Below are 14,866 nucleotides of genomic sequence, written 5' to 3' on the forward strand. Positions count from 1 at the left end.
GGAGCGGGGCGGTCGAACTAGAGGGTGGAGGCCTAAAACCTTGGTCCGCCCCGTGCAAAAGTACGGGCAAAACAGGCATGCCCAACGGGGCCGAGCTCATTTTGCCACCCCTAATGTTAAGCATAATTTGTTTTAATATTGAATTAGTTATAATTTAGTTTCATATTGAATTATTCATATTGATGTATTGTTATTAACATAGATTTTCAAAAAAAAAATTATTTTAATTGTTATTGTTGAATTATAATTCTACACTTTTATATTAAAAAAAAAGTGAAAAACGAGTTGGAAAAAATCAAAAAAGAGATATTTTTTGCCCTCAAATTATTAATTTAGACTAAGCAAACAAAAATGTGTTTTTGTGATTTCCATAACAACAACTTTTTTTATATTATAGATATAATAAAAAACTAAAATATCTTTGAAGAATTTTAAAAACAAAATATATAAGTTATACATCTTAAAATATCCACATTATCTTATTTTAATTCAAAAATATACGTAAGACTAAAACTGTTTTGACTTTGAAACAAAAGTGACGATTTCAACAGCCTCAAGAATCAAATGAGACAATTTCTCCATGCACATCACGAAAAGATACGGCGAAATTGGATCCCCTTGTCTTATTGTTCGTTGTGGCCCTAAAGAACTCACTCCTAGCTCCATTCCAATTTGCATTAGTCTCGGCGCTTGTAATGGCATGCATAATCACATTTCTGATTTTCTCTGGCAGTTACGCTTCACAAAGAACCTTCCAAAGAAATTCGCAACTAATCTTGTCATAAGCCTTTGATAGGTCAACCTAAATGACAAATCAACCTTTTTTTCCCTTCATTTTACCAATGCTATGTAACATTTCCCTAGAAATTATGATATTCTCATGAATATTCCTTCCAGGCACAAAACCGATTTGATACGGCGAGACTATTTTAGAAATGCAAGGTTTCATCCTTTCAACCACCATTTTCCTAACCATCTTAAAGATTGCATTACAGAGAGAAATGGGGCAAAATTGTTTAATATGTTGCGGTTGATCCATTTTAGGTATCAAACATATATCAGTTTTGTTAATGGTACCAATTTCATGAGGATTACTCCAAATCCGCTTGACCTGCTCGACTACTGAGCCACCCACAGTTTTCCACAATTTCTGGTAAAGTCATATGAACCCAGAGCTTTCCAAGGCTTCATTAAGAACAAGGTTTTCTTAATTTCTGTTTCCTCCACTTGACCTGCCATTCTGTTAATTTTCTCACTATGCAAAATTGGGAAAATGATAGCAGTAGTGTGTTCACGTGGCTTCTAAGATCTTTATCCTCCTCAATCCAATCTCCTTGATCGGTTTTTAGCATAATAATTCTATTTTATCTTCTACGAATAACAGTTTTCACGTGATAATATCGCGTGTTTTGATCCCTCTCAGCCAACCATCTAGTACGATCCGTTTAGTACGAGATCTTTAGAACCACATCAACTCTTCCTTACAAATAATATCACTATATTCCTTCCGTAGCTTCAACTCAAATCTTCTTAGACCCTCCATATTATCTCTTATTTTTAAGTTGCACTACACACCTTGAAGTCTTCTTAGAAGCTCCTTCTTTTTATTCAAAACTTGATCAATGGTACTATCCTTCCAGCTTTTGATGTCCTTCTAAACTTCATTCAGGTTGGCCTCTATGCTTGTATCTATCTTCCAATTCTTATCTATCACCTCCTGATAGTTGCTTGATCCGCGTTAACTTGTGTGTTCTATGGAATCTGACTGCAAGTGCACTGTCTTATCGCGTACTTTAAAGATTATCGAATCCCAATGGACTAAGAATCGATCTTATCGTTATCTATTGTTACAGTGTAAATCTAAGGCTAAAGGTCTGATTTGTCAGGATCAGGTGGGAAATAGTAGGGAAAATTGAATTAAAGTAGATTAACTATTAAGGGGATATACCGGTTTGCAACAGTCGGACTTCGGGAATTTAGTAAACTATTAACGCAAGTATTAATTTTAAAGTAGTTTTCAGTAGAAACAACTCATTTAAAAACCTTCTTCTCACACTCCCGTGTTTATTGATTCTGATCTTATTATTAAACCTAAGTGAGTGCTCTCGCTGTATCAATTAAAGTCTAAAAATAATTTTTGGAAATAAATGAGTTCTAATTACCCTTAAAGTGCTCTCGCTGTTTTTAAGGCTAATGTTCAATTACTATGTCCAATTAAAACCTCAAACTCTCGTTTTTATTGATCCTAACTTCTATCGCTTTTTACTTTCGTAACTACAGTTAATGATTAATTCAAGAAATTCCAACCAGAAAAATACTTTTATGAAAAATCAATGCGCTAACGGTATTACTAATCTCCTTCGGTTATATGACCTTACATATCGGTATTATAGATTTAGCCGGACATAATTTTAAACGATAAAACAGAACAAATAATACAGATGTATAATATTCCAGACATATTCAATGAATCAAAATACACAATAATTAATACTAAAAGTAAAATCCTGGAATTAAATACGAAATTAGAAATCTTGAATCTTGTAGTACCAAAAGCACTCCTCCACAAACTGGTAGGCTTTGCTTTGATCGAATAAGAATTGAATGCATAATAAAAACTAAATCCTAAAACTAAACAAATTCTGGAGATGAAAAGAAAATTGAAATTGCAATAGATTTTCTGGTGTAAAAAACTATTGCTTAGATGGGTTGGAAATACTGAACGGGAATGGAAAATAGAAGAATGGTAAAATTACGGCAAGTAGAAAAAAAAATGGAACCCGTTTGAGTATTGCTGCTTGGTATTTATAGAGGTTGCCTTTAGCTAGGTTTAATTGATCCGTTTCTATTTCTCGATCAGGAATTGGTTTCTCGGAGAAGATTTAGCAGCAAGCTTAGTTGAGTGAATATAGGAAGGCTGGAAAATAGGAACTTGAACTAACGAACGCGTTTCTTCCTTCTGGGCCAAGTAATGTGACTAGCGTCACACTTTTAAACAAATGGGGGTGCCGAATGGTAGAGGGGGGTGACAACCGGCAGAGTCCCCTTCTCCATGTATGCTTTAGCATGTGGGCTTGGGCTTGCATGTTATTCATTTGGTCTTTCATTTCTAGACCCCTATTTCTATCTTTGCATCTCTATGCTTTTTACTTCTATTTACTCCTTTTTTTCCTTATTTTCTCAAGCAAGCTTCTAAATATTAAATACCTAAAATGATCAAGAATACCAGCGTAATATCGAAATAAAGCAACATAAATAAAATAAAACAGGAAAATAATCTATGTAAATTAAGCCAAATATACGATACATTTTTGTGTTATCATTCCTCTCCATAATCCAAACACTCTCATAAGGACCCTTGTGTAAGCTTCTGGAAAATTCACATTCCACTCATCGTTACACATTGCTCTATCAAGCTTCTCATAGATACGTTATCCTCCGTGATAGATCGGCCCGTGCTAAGTGTAATTTGGTCCAATTATTTTTTGGTCTAACAATTTACAGTTACTGATCCTCTCCCGAAACAAATTACACTTCCTAAAAGAATATGGCACCCCACCTTTCTTTTCCATCGAACTAACTATGTCATTAAAGTCTCCAGCTACCATCAACGCACCTTGTCCACTATTAGAGATCTTTTGCAAGTCATCCCATAATCCCTTTCTCTTATCCTCATAAGGGCTAGCATACACAGTTGTGAAATTTCATGCTATGCCTTTTATCAAGTTTGACCGTTAGGTGAATGTATTGGAGGATGTCACTGATAATATCCACTACCAGTACATTTTTATTCCACGCAGCCACTATTCCACCTGCGTATCCCTCATTTTCAGCCACAGCAAAGCCATCAAACCCTATTCTATTAAAGCTCTTGAACAATTTTTTAGGATCACACCTAGTTTCCATAATTACCACCATCTCCGGTCGAAATTTCCAACTATACTCATTGTAATATTTGAAAAACTGCATACTAGAAGCACCTCCATAATTCCAAATTAATATGCTATTTTTTTCAATCATCAAAAGCAATTTTGAGTAAGGTGACAAACTCCTGAAAACTTCAACTCTAATAGATTACAGTATGATTGGAGTTTCAGGAACAAACTCCATATCCATACTATTTTGCTATTGAGCCTCTTGGAGCACTGTAACATTTTCACTCTCTTTCTCCCCGTCTTTCTCGGTATCATGGAGTATAGATTTCTCCCCTCCCAGGAAATTATCTGGTGGTCTCGCATTTCTTCCGTCAAACCCGCTATTTTGCACTTTATGTTTATCAATTTTGGGTGTCCCTGTTTCCGCGTGGATCTCACTTTTACCTCATTTCCCATGAGCACTTTCTACTATGTTACCTTTGTTAATGCCTTCCTCACTAATGTTTCCACGTGTCTCTCTTCTGATGCTTCTTGTCAGTTTTACTTTTTTTCCTTCCGTATTTCCATTACTTTTGTTCTTGAAATTAGAATTCCCACGCGTAGCCAAAGCAATGCTGCGGGGTCCACTAAATTTATTACCTTCTGATTTAGCTTTCCTCTTTTTACGTTTATCATGCAACATGTTTTCTTTCCTTGAGCTATTATTATCAATCCCACAATTAATGTCAGACAATTGACTAGGCGCAATCACAGTCACATCACCATATGGAATATTCTCATTAATCTCGTAAATCATTGGTTGTTTCTTTCTTTTTTCAGTAATTTCCAAACATTGTCTTTATCCTTTTCTCTCTACAGGCTTGATTGTCCCTTCTCCATATCTCAAGACATTTCCACCTCTTGCAATAATGTTCCATTGACTCCAATAATGTCACCATTTAATTCCGGCTGATCCTCACTTAATGTTACAAATCTGGAACTGACAACTCTTCTGTCACCATTAACTGTACCCGCTGACTGTTCCCTCCGATCTAGTGTCATCTTCTTCCCTCTTCTTTGTTTCTGAATAACCTTCCACGGGCCAACCCCACCTTCCTCACAACCATTGTTTCTAACTACATGCGTGTTGATCAGTTCTTGTCCTTCAAACCGTTTTTCCCCTTTCTCACCTATCCCTATTCTACTTTCTGGGCATCCTTCTCGATAATGTCCAAATCTTCCACATGACAGACATAGCAAATGGAGTCCTTCGAACTTAATCTTATACATATGTCCTTTGATATAAAACATTGCTAACAATGGTTTTGTCAAATCCACTTCGACACAAATTCGTGCGTACTTCCCTCTTTATACTTGCATTGTGTTCTTATCCACTTTTATTGTTCTTCCAATCCTGTTCCCAATAGTTGTCAGTGTTCTTGCATCATAATATTCTATTGGCAGTCATGCTATATGTATGCAGACAGAGACTTCCTTAATCGAATCTTGTTCTGGGTTGAAGTCTGGACTCCAATCTTTCAGTGTCAAATAATGATAAGAAATAAACCATGGATCATCAGAGATAGCAGCATTTTTATCATCCACATGAGAGAATGCTACTAAGAAATAGTCATTTCCCAAGTCAATGACACTGATGATTCTGCTGCGCACCCACATTTGTTTCTGTCTAGTCTCCAATGCCTTAAATCTTATCCTCCTCCCAAGGAGTTTAACAATGACTCCTCTTCTCCATGGTCGTTGAATACGTTTCCTCGGCTTTAGACAGTACAAACATCGGACATTCATACCCTCAAATATGCATTTCTTCCACTCTGACTCCCTCTCCTTCTTCAGCATTGGGCTCCTCTTCCCCTTTTGATTCAGTATCACCTTCTTCTTTGGTCTCCCCTACTCTTGACAACAACTGTATCCCTGTAAGATTTTACACCTACTTCTGATGCGTCATCTAACAAAACAATATCCTCCCGCGCAACCTTGTTTCCATGAACCACTCCTTCCAAGTTATCATTCTTTTTGTACGATCATTCAATATGCCTTCTATTACTTTTATATGCGTTACTGAAGATAAATCTGGTGATGGCCGACTCATCCTTGTAAAACCCTTGCAGAGCCTAATAGTTACACAAATTAAATTTATTATATTTTTAAACTCATTAACTTAAGTGAAATCAATTGGTTAGCATTTATTTTTGAGAATTTGGTTATCATATGTGATTTTTTTTAATTAACCAAATTTTTCAAAAAAATTACACAAATAACCAACTTTTCAAAATATTTACGCAAATGACCAATTTTTCAAAAAATTCACACATTGTCGCCACTACCATTGGCGACTACTCTTAAAATGGGACCAAGTCGCCACTACCATTGGCGAGTACTCTTAAAATGGGACCAAGTCGCCACTAGGGGTGGCGACTACATTGTTTTGTTTTTATTTCTTATTTTATTTACTTAATTTATTTTACATTGTTTAAGTTATTTCACTTAAGTAAACTACATTACTAAAATAAAGAATATTAATAAAAAACTACCATTTTATATTAATAAGAAAACTACAATTACATTAATCATAATAGGGTCTACAATTACATATTTAGCAGACCTAGTGTGGATGACCCTGGTACGATTCACACGATGGAGGTCTAATAACTCGTCTAGATGGTTCACGAGTTGGTAGTGCTCTCCTAGTCGTACCTCTATTCCTACGAAACCCCCTTTACGGTTCCTGTTGTGTTTGGGTCGATGGCCCTTCAATGCACTCCGAGTCTACAAAATCTATCAGCCGACCTTGACCTCTAGAATTCCCGCTGTAGGGAAGGATGGTGCCTGCAGCGCGCTCAAATCTTTATCTTGGTGGGACAAAATGGCTCCTGGTGGGTGCGGCCTCAAAATATGGTCTCTAGTAGTTGGCGGTCGAATCAGGTTGGTTAATATACAATGTGTGTGGCTGTCTGTTGAAGTCCAATGGTTGTTGGTTGAGGTATTGTGAAGTTTGATGGATGAGTGGGTTGTATGACTGGTATTCGTCATGTCTGCTTGTGTCGGGGCTAAGTGGTGATCTGGAGGAGCTCGCCACATCGGTGTCTTGGCTGTGTTGGAAGTGTTGGTGGTGGGGTTGAGTTTATGGTTGAGGTTGAGTTTGTGGTTGAGGTTGGTAGTGTTGGTATTGTTGGGTGATGGACATGTGTTGGGGTTGTTGTTGTTGGTAAATTGGTTATTGTTGTTGGTAATTAGGTTGTTGTTGTTGGTAATATTGTTGTTGTTGGTAATTTGGTTCTTGTTGTTGTTGGTAATATTGTAGTTGTTGTTGTTGTTGAAAATAATATGGTTGTTGTTGTTGGAAATATAGTGGTTGTTGTTGTTGGAAATATGGTTGTTGTGCTTGCGGGCCGTCCAAATAGAAAGGGTCAGACACAATCATTTCAGGATTTGTAGCCGATCTGTACCAGTTCACATATTCACTTGTTGGTTTCATTTCGGTTGGCGCCACCGGTTATTCTAGGACATAGTGAGCACACCGGTTCCACATTTTATGGAAGTCCTTAGCGAATGCCTTCCAATTTTGTATGTACCACTGGTTGCTGACTTTTTTGAGATTCCAAGGTTCCAAATACATCGGGGGGCATGGGATTTCTTGATGCATGCCCAATTGGAGTTTGACACGGTCACTATGGTGCATCTTCACAAAGGTGAACCATATGATAGGCGTTTTTGCTGTTCAAACAGCTGCATCTTCTTGGTTGGGTTCATGGTCCATTTCCAAATATGGTCTCCAAGTAAACTGCAAAAAAAATATATTTATTAGAGAGAATGCTTTATATTACAAATTTAGTTAGAAGATGAATAGTTTAGTGGTAATACATCTTGTGGTCAAAGACGATCCAAGAGTTGGCGATAAAAGATGATTTTAATTTTGGGAGTTAGGCTGTAATCAAATCCAGTTGCATTAAACCTAAACAAATAAAAAAGAGAAATCAAATTTCTTACAGTTATTTATAGAATAAATATACTAAATGAAATAACGTCATAAACTTACTTTGTCGCGTAGGGGAAGATGAATATGTACGGGGTTTCAGGGGCTAGCCTCGGCATTCTCCACCATTCCCATGCTTGGAGAAAGAATACACATCCATAAAATATACAATTATCTTTTTTTTAGCATTTTTACACAAGGAGCTGTACAGGTAAGCCAAAACTGTAGAACCCCAATTATACGTCTTAATAGTATCAATATCTTCAAGCAACACAAGTACATAAAATTTATACTATTCCCCGTGTCTTGAGGAAATACCAAGGAACCAAATAATAACATAATATACATTCTAGTTTTTATTATTTTTTTCTCTTCGGACGAATTCTCGTTCAAAGCAGAATGGTCATAATGGTATTTAAGGGCCGAGTTGCCACTCTAGGTGGCGATTTGCAGACCTGCATGGGAAGCATGCGTGAGGCAGACTTGCACGCATAAAAAAGAGAGGGCTACTGCGGAATCAATGCTAGGCTTGCAGCTTGCATGTGTTTTCTTGTCCAAATTGATTCTTGCATGTATTTTCTTGTCCATTTAGTGTCTTGCATGTCCTATTTATTCATGTCATTCTCCCACAAATATTAACACATCTTTATTCACATCTAAGTATTCATACCATTCACTAGGGGTGTTCAAAACCAAACCAACCCAATAGAAAACCGCAAACCAAACCAAACCAAACCGAAACCGCAAAAAACCGCATTTGGTTCGCATTAGTTTGGGTCATCTTTTAACAAAACCGCACGGTTCGGTTTGGTTTGCGGTTTGTATTTTGTAAACCGAACCAAACCGAATCAAACCGCATTATGTTACGACCTAAATTTACTTAACTCACATCCAACCCAAAGTTAAATCTATTATACCTTAGTCTTATGATTACGAATAATTTTCTCATCCTTACACATATGATTTTAGTCCCGATCTTCTCAAATCTCTAATAGCATTATCGCGCCTTCTTTGCCATATACATCTTCCCTATTTTTCTATAATCTCTACTCTCTTATATTCTTATATGGTTCAATAAAATATTTTTAAAAAACCGAACCAAACCGTATTAGTTTGGTTTTGTTTGGTTCGGATTTTTTAAAAAAACCAACCGAACCAAACCAAACCGCACGATTTTTTCTCTTGCGGTTCGGATGATTTTTTTCTTCAAAACCGCCCAAACCGCACCGCCAACACCCCTACCATTCACACACAAATATTCACAAAGACCACTAAAAAATATGGCATCCGCACCACAATACAAAATCAAAGCACACGTAAATGGTGAGACCTACGAATGCGATACGACCGACTTTCTATTTAGAAATACTGATTCTACACATTTTTGTCTAAATAGAAGAGCTGATTTCTCGTATCTTAAAAAGAAATTAGAGTCCAAACTTAGACAACCAATCTCCCAAATTTTCTACCAACATCCACATTTTCATAATAATAACTCAGTCAAGTTTTATCAGTCAGAGATTCTAAATGACATAGAGGTTCAAAACATGTTTCGTAACCATGAGTATTCTAGTTACGATTATATAGAGTGGTACATTATGCTGGAACAAATTCCACTATCTCAGAATATTCAGTCACAAGTCATTGATCCTGTTGCTGACGATGAATAAGATGCCAAAAATCTCGATGAAGAAGAAACTGATGTAGAAGATGTTGTTGATGACTTGGTGAATTGTGATTTTGAAGATGAAGAACAAGTTCCAATACCTCATGAGCATGCGTATTCACCGCCATCGCACTTCACAACTGTCATACCCCAAAATTTTCCCTCTCATTTTTAAAGACAAAAATCTTCAAGTGCGAAAATAATTGAAGAGGACATCCTAAGCTTCCCGAAAAATTCAAAATTATTCTCAAATAATAAAAATTGAGAAAATTATGGCTGGTGAAAGTTGGGAAATTTTGAGTCGGTGCATAAAGTCCAAATTGAGCAAATTCATTATTGGGCCACAGTTTTAATCCAATCACCCCTTAAATTATTTTATTTCAATTATTTTGATTTATTCATATAAAAAAAATTCAAAATAAGGAAAATAAAATAAATTAAGCTCTTAGTGAGGTTCAAGCCCATTTTTCTTTTAACCTAATATTTTTTTATAAATAACTAACAATCCTTATTTTTAACCATTCACCAACCATTCACCTCTACCAAATTCTCCATTCCCATACACTAACAATCGACAACTCTCATGATTAAACACCCATCCACAAAAAACCCTTTACCATTGTTTCTGACCATTACGAGTAATCTTCTGTCACTCTAATTCCGGTTGCAGCGATAAATTTTCCAGCCTATCAGCCGAATTCTGAAACTACTGTTTCGATTTGTTCCGAATTTTTCCCAGAAGTTTAGAAACAAATCGAGGAACAATACTCCTTTAGAATAGAATTCTAAAGGAGTTTGACGCTCAAAATTGCAAATTCCTCGTTTTTCTATTTTATTTGATTTCATTTTGATCACTTTTCTATTTTTTTCATTTGTTTTCTTAACCGTAACATTGCATGGTTTATGAACAGGTTTCCTATGGATTGGCCAACTGCAAGGAGCTTTATCCATTGACCTCAAGGAGGTTATTCGTATTTGGCCAAAAGGCTTTTGGCCAAATCAAGGTTATTCGTATTTGGCCAAAAACCTTTTGGTATTTGGCCAAATCAAGTTATTTGTAATTTTGTCCATAATTTAATTTTCTAAACCCCAATTCTTTTCTTGTGTTATTATTATTATTATTATTATTATTATTATTATTATTATTATTATTATTATTATTATTATTATTATTATTATTATTATTATTATTATCTTCATTATTAACATTATTACTATCCTTTTTTGCAGGTACTTCCTTTGGCCATTAACCTTGTTCGGCCAAACAACTTTGCTGGCCACTTTCCCATCATGCACCCTCAAGGCCTAGCCACATAGAATCCAACCACACCATATCAGATCAAATCCTGGTTTTTCTGTAATTCATTTTTTTTAATTATTGGTTTATTGTTTTATTATTTAAATTTTCACTAAAACCTTAATCTTTTTTTCTCAAACCATAAAATTCATGTTATTTTCATAAATTACTCTAAAATCTTTTTTTTTATAAAATTAATTTTTTTTAATTTAAATTAATAATTTAGAGTAATATTTTTTTTAGGTTTAAATAATTATTTTTTAAAAAATTTAGGTTAATTCAACAATAACATTTTTAGACTTTGGTTAATTTAATCAAATTAGGATTTTTAGGCTAATTTATTTTTAGGTTTTCTAACCCTGATTTTATTTTTTGGCTAACTATTTTTCGTCATGACTACTAATCACTGTTTTCCCTAACCCTTTTAATTTTTGATCTGTTACCTTATAATTGTTGAGGTTTTTTATGCACGAATTCTTTCCTCACCCCATACCCTGTGATTGTCAAATGCCTTCTATTAAATATTTTTCCCCTTTTAATTTTACCTTTTATTTCTGCCTTTTTATTTTATTATCTGCATTTATTTCATTTGTTTAATTTTCTGTCTTTTAAATATTAGAAAATATGTATAGGTCGCAATAAGTTTTCTTGTAATAGTTGTAGGTTTTATTTCCTGCCTTTATTTTTCTGCCCTACAGGTGTTTATTGTAATAACGTAGGAACTTTTAATTCTGCCTTTATTTTAATTGCGTGGTTAGTAATCTTAGGGAGTGCAAGCCTTGTTAAAATGAATTAGCCCACTTATCTACAAGATAAATATCTGAATTTAACCACATGGGTTTTGTTCAAATCAAGGTACAAAGCTCCAAGACACACTCTCCTAAACAAGGCTCAGAGAACTAGGGTTTTGTTTGTTCTAAAGAAAATCAGAGGCTCTAAAGCATCCCACATGGTCTATGATACCCTCACATTACCTCCATGACAAATTTCAGGTCTTAATTCAAAAGATTGATCACTCAATTGCTCAGAAAGTCAACAGTCGACTAAGTTGACCTATAAGTCGACTGTGGTCAAAGTACAGTCAAAACTCCTGATTTTTTGTCAAGATCCTCATATTGAAGTATCATTCACCATTTGATCAAGAACTGATCATGGTTCATCAAGAAAAGATCAGAAATCATCAAAACCTAAGTTTCTAAATTAGGGTTTTCATAGGAGAAAGTCAACTGAACTTTGACCAGCCATAACTCTCACATAGAACATCAGAAATTTCCCATCTAAAGCTCATTTTGAAGGAAATTGAATTATCTACAACTTTGTCTCTCACATGCCAAGTCTAAAAATGCTTCAGTTGAGAGATATGGATCAAAACATTACAGGTCCTTCTAGAAACTCGTAAAAAAGGCTGTTTTGTGTTAGGAGCTATATCATCAAGAGGACATCTTGAGGTTTCCAAAAAGTCTTAGAACACCTCCATACAGTAAATATTGAAGGAGTTATGACTTGTTAAAGTTGAACAATTTCGAGAAAATGCATGAAGGCCAAAGCGGTGAATTTAAAGTCTTTTGACCAAAAGGGCCCAAATAATTGATCCCAAACTTGATTCATGGACCATCCATGATCCATAGGCCATTTCATTTATTTTTAGTGTTTATTATTTATTTTTATTTTGGATTTAATCATTTAAATTCAAATTAAATTAAATAAAATACTAGAAATAATCAAAGATTGTATTTGATTCTAAATTAGATCCAATATCTCATCAAAAATCAAGGCAAACTAGGTGAATTTTGTTTAGGGAGTGATTGGAGAGATTTGGTACCAATTTGGCAAATTTTCAATCAAATTTCAATCAAAAATATTTCATACTCAATCATACCAATTGCAAAGATTTGGATCAATTTTGATGACCTAATGCATCCCTATAAATGCATAAATATATTCAGAAGCAAAAGGGGACTTTTTGGACAAAATTTTTTGCAGATTAAACCACAGTTGAAGCGCTTAAAAACTCAAGAAGGAGGAGAGGTCGAGTTCAAGGTTGTAGGCAAATTCAGGAAGTCTTGGTGATTCAAACGTGCTCTCTGAACATCTCTGAAGGAGTCCCAATTGTTTGGCAAGGTTGCAGCGCTCAAAAACACTCGTAACTTACCATGTTTTGCATGTTTTTTACTATGGCTCGAGTTCATTGATTGATTCATGCATCCTAAATGAATCTTCGTTGCATATTTGTGATTAGTGTGATGTGATGATTGTTTCTGGAGTTTTAATTGCGTTTATGCGTTCATATAAAGGTTGAAGGATAGAAAAACACTTAGAAAGGGGGGGTTTGAATAAGTGTAGCTTTAAAAACTTGACCGATAAAAATAAATTGCACAGTTATTTTTATCCTGGTTCGTTGTTAACTAAACTACTCCAGTCCACCCCCGCAGAGATGATTTACCTCAACTGAGGATTTAATCCACTAATCGCACGGATTACAATGGTTCTCCACTTAGTCAGCAACTAAGTCTTCCAGAGTCTTCTGATCACACACTGATCACTCCAGGAACAACTGCTTAGATACCCTCTAAGACTTTCTAGAGTATTCTGATCCACACGATCACTCTAGTTACAACCTGCTTAGATAACCTCTAAGACTTCCTAGAGTATTCTGATCCACACGATCACTCTAGTTCCTTACAACTTAATGTAATCAATTCTAAGAGTATTACAATTGCTTCTTAAAAGCTATAATCACAAACTGTGATATTTCTCTTAACGTTTAAGCTTAATCTCACTAATATATTACAACAGCAATGTAGTGAGCTTTGATGAAGATGAAGATTCTGAGCTTTGAATAGAACAGTGTTTCAGCAAGTTAATATTCACAGAAATTGTGTTTTTTCGTTAACCTTGCTTCTCATCAGAACTTCATATTTATAGGCGTTGGAGAAGATGACCGTTGAGTGCATTTAATGCTTTGCGTGTTCCGTACAGCATCGCATTTAATGTTATACGCTTTTGTCAACTACCTCGAGCCTTGTTCACGCTGTGTCTACTGACGTTGCCTTTAATAGCTTCTAACGTTCCTTTTGTCAGTCAGCGTAGCCTGCCACTTGTACTTCCTTCTGATCTGATGTTTGTGAATACAACGTTTGAATATCATCAGAGTCAAACAGCTTGGTGCAAAGCATCTTCTGATCTTCTGACCTTGAAGTGCTTCTGAGCGTGATACCATCAGAACTTCAGTGCTTCTGATCTCATGTTCTTCTGATGCTTCCATAGACCCATGTTCTGATTCTGCTTCGACCATCTTCTAATGTCTTGCCAGACCATGTTCTGATGTTGCATGCTGAACCCTTTGAGACAAAGCTTCTGAGCGCTGAATTATGCATACTCTCTATATATTTCCTGAAAAGGAAATTGCAATGGATTAGAGTACCATATTATCTTAAGCAAAATTCATATTATTGTTATCATCAAAACTAAGATAATTGATCAGAACAAATCTTGTTCTAACAAAGGTTTCACCATTGTTAGGTCATAGATGCTTCGATTTGGGGCTTCGTGTTACAGGTCGAATTGGTTCCAATTAATGGTGTTATTTGAATCAGGGGCCAATTTATAACCGGTTCATGTTGTTACATGTGATTTATTCGGTATGTATAGCAAGATTGATGTTTGCAGGGCTTTAGCAACACACAAATGCCGCGGGTAAACGTTTGTGTCTTCAAAAGAACCAAAGGTTGACGATGAAGGGGGTAGCGCGAAGTCTGTTCGTTCAAATCGTGCTTAGTTGTTTTTTTCTATTATATTATTCTTGTTTCTTATTACTATCACTTGCCAAGCGCAGCGTAGATGGCATGTGCGTTTTGGAGCGTTGATAGAAGGAACCTGGGTTGGATCCCCAGGCTGAGTAAGACACCATATTTTTTTAAGCAATTTGATTGCAGATCCAATGTGTTATACCCCAAAATTTGTCCGCATCTTTTTCAAAAAGAAGGCAACAGACTTCTGTCTAAAAATTGGGAGTTTCATATAATCTTGGATTTTATTTCATAAATATCCTGATT

Source organism: Vicia villosa, linkage group LG1 (genome assembly GCF_029867415.1).
Source record: "Vicia villosa cultivar HV-30 ecotype Madison, WI linkage group LG1, Vvil1.0, whole genome shotgun sequence".
In the NCBI taxonomy this organism is placed as follows: Eukaryota; Viridiplantae; Streptophyta; class Magnoliopsida; order Fabales; family Fabaceae; genus Vicia; species Vicia villosa.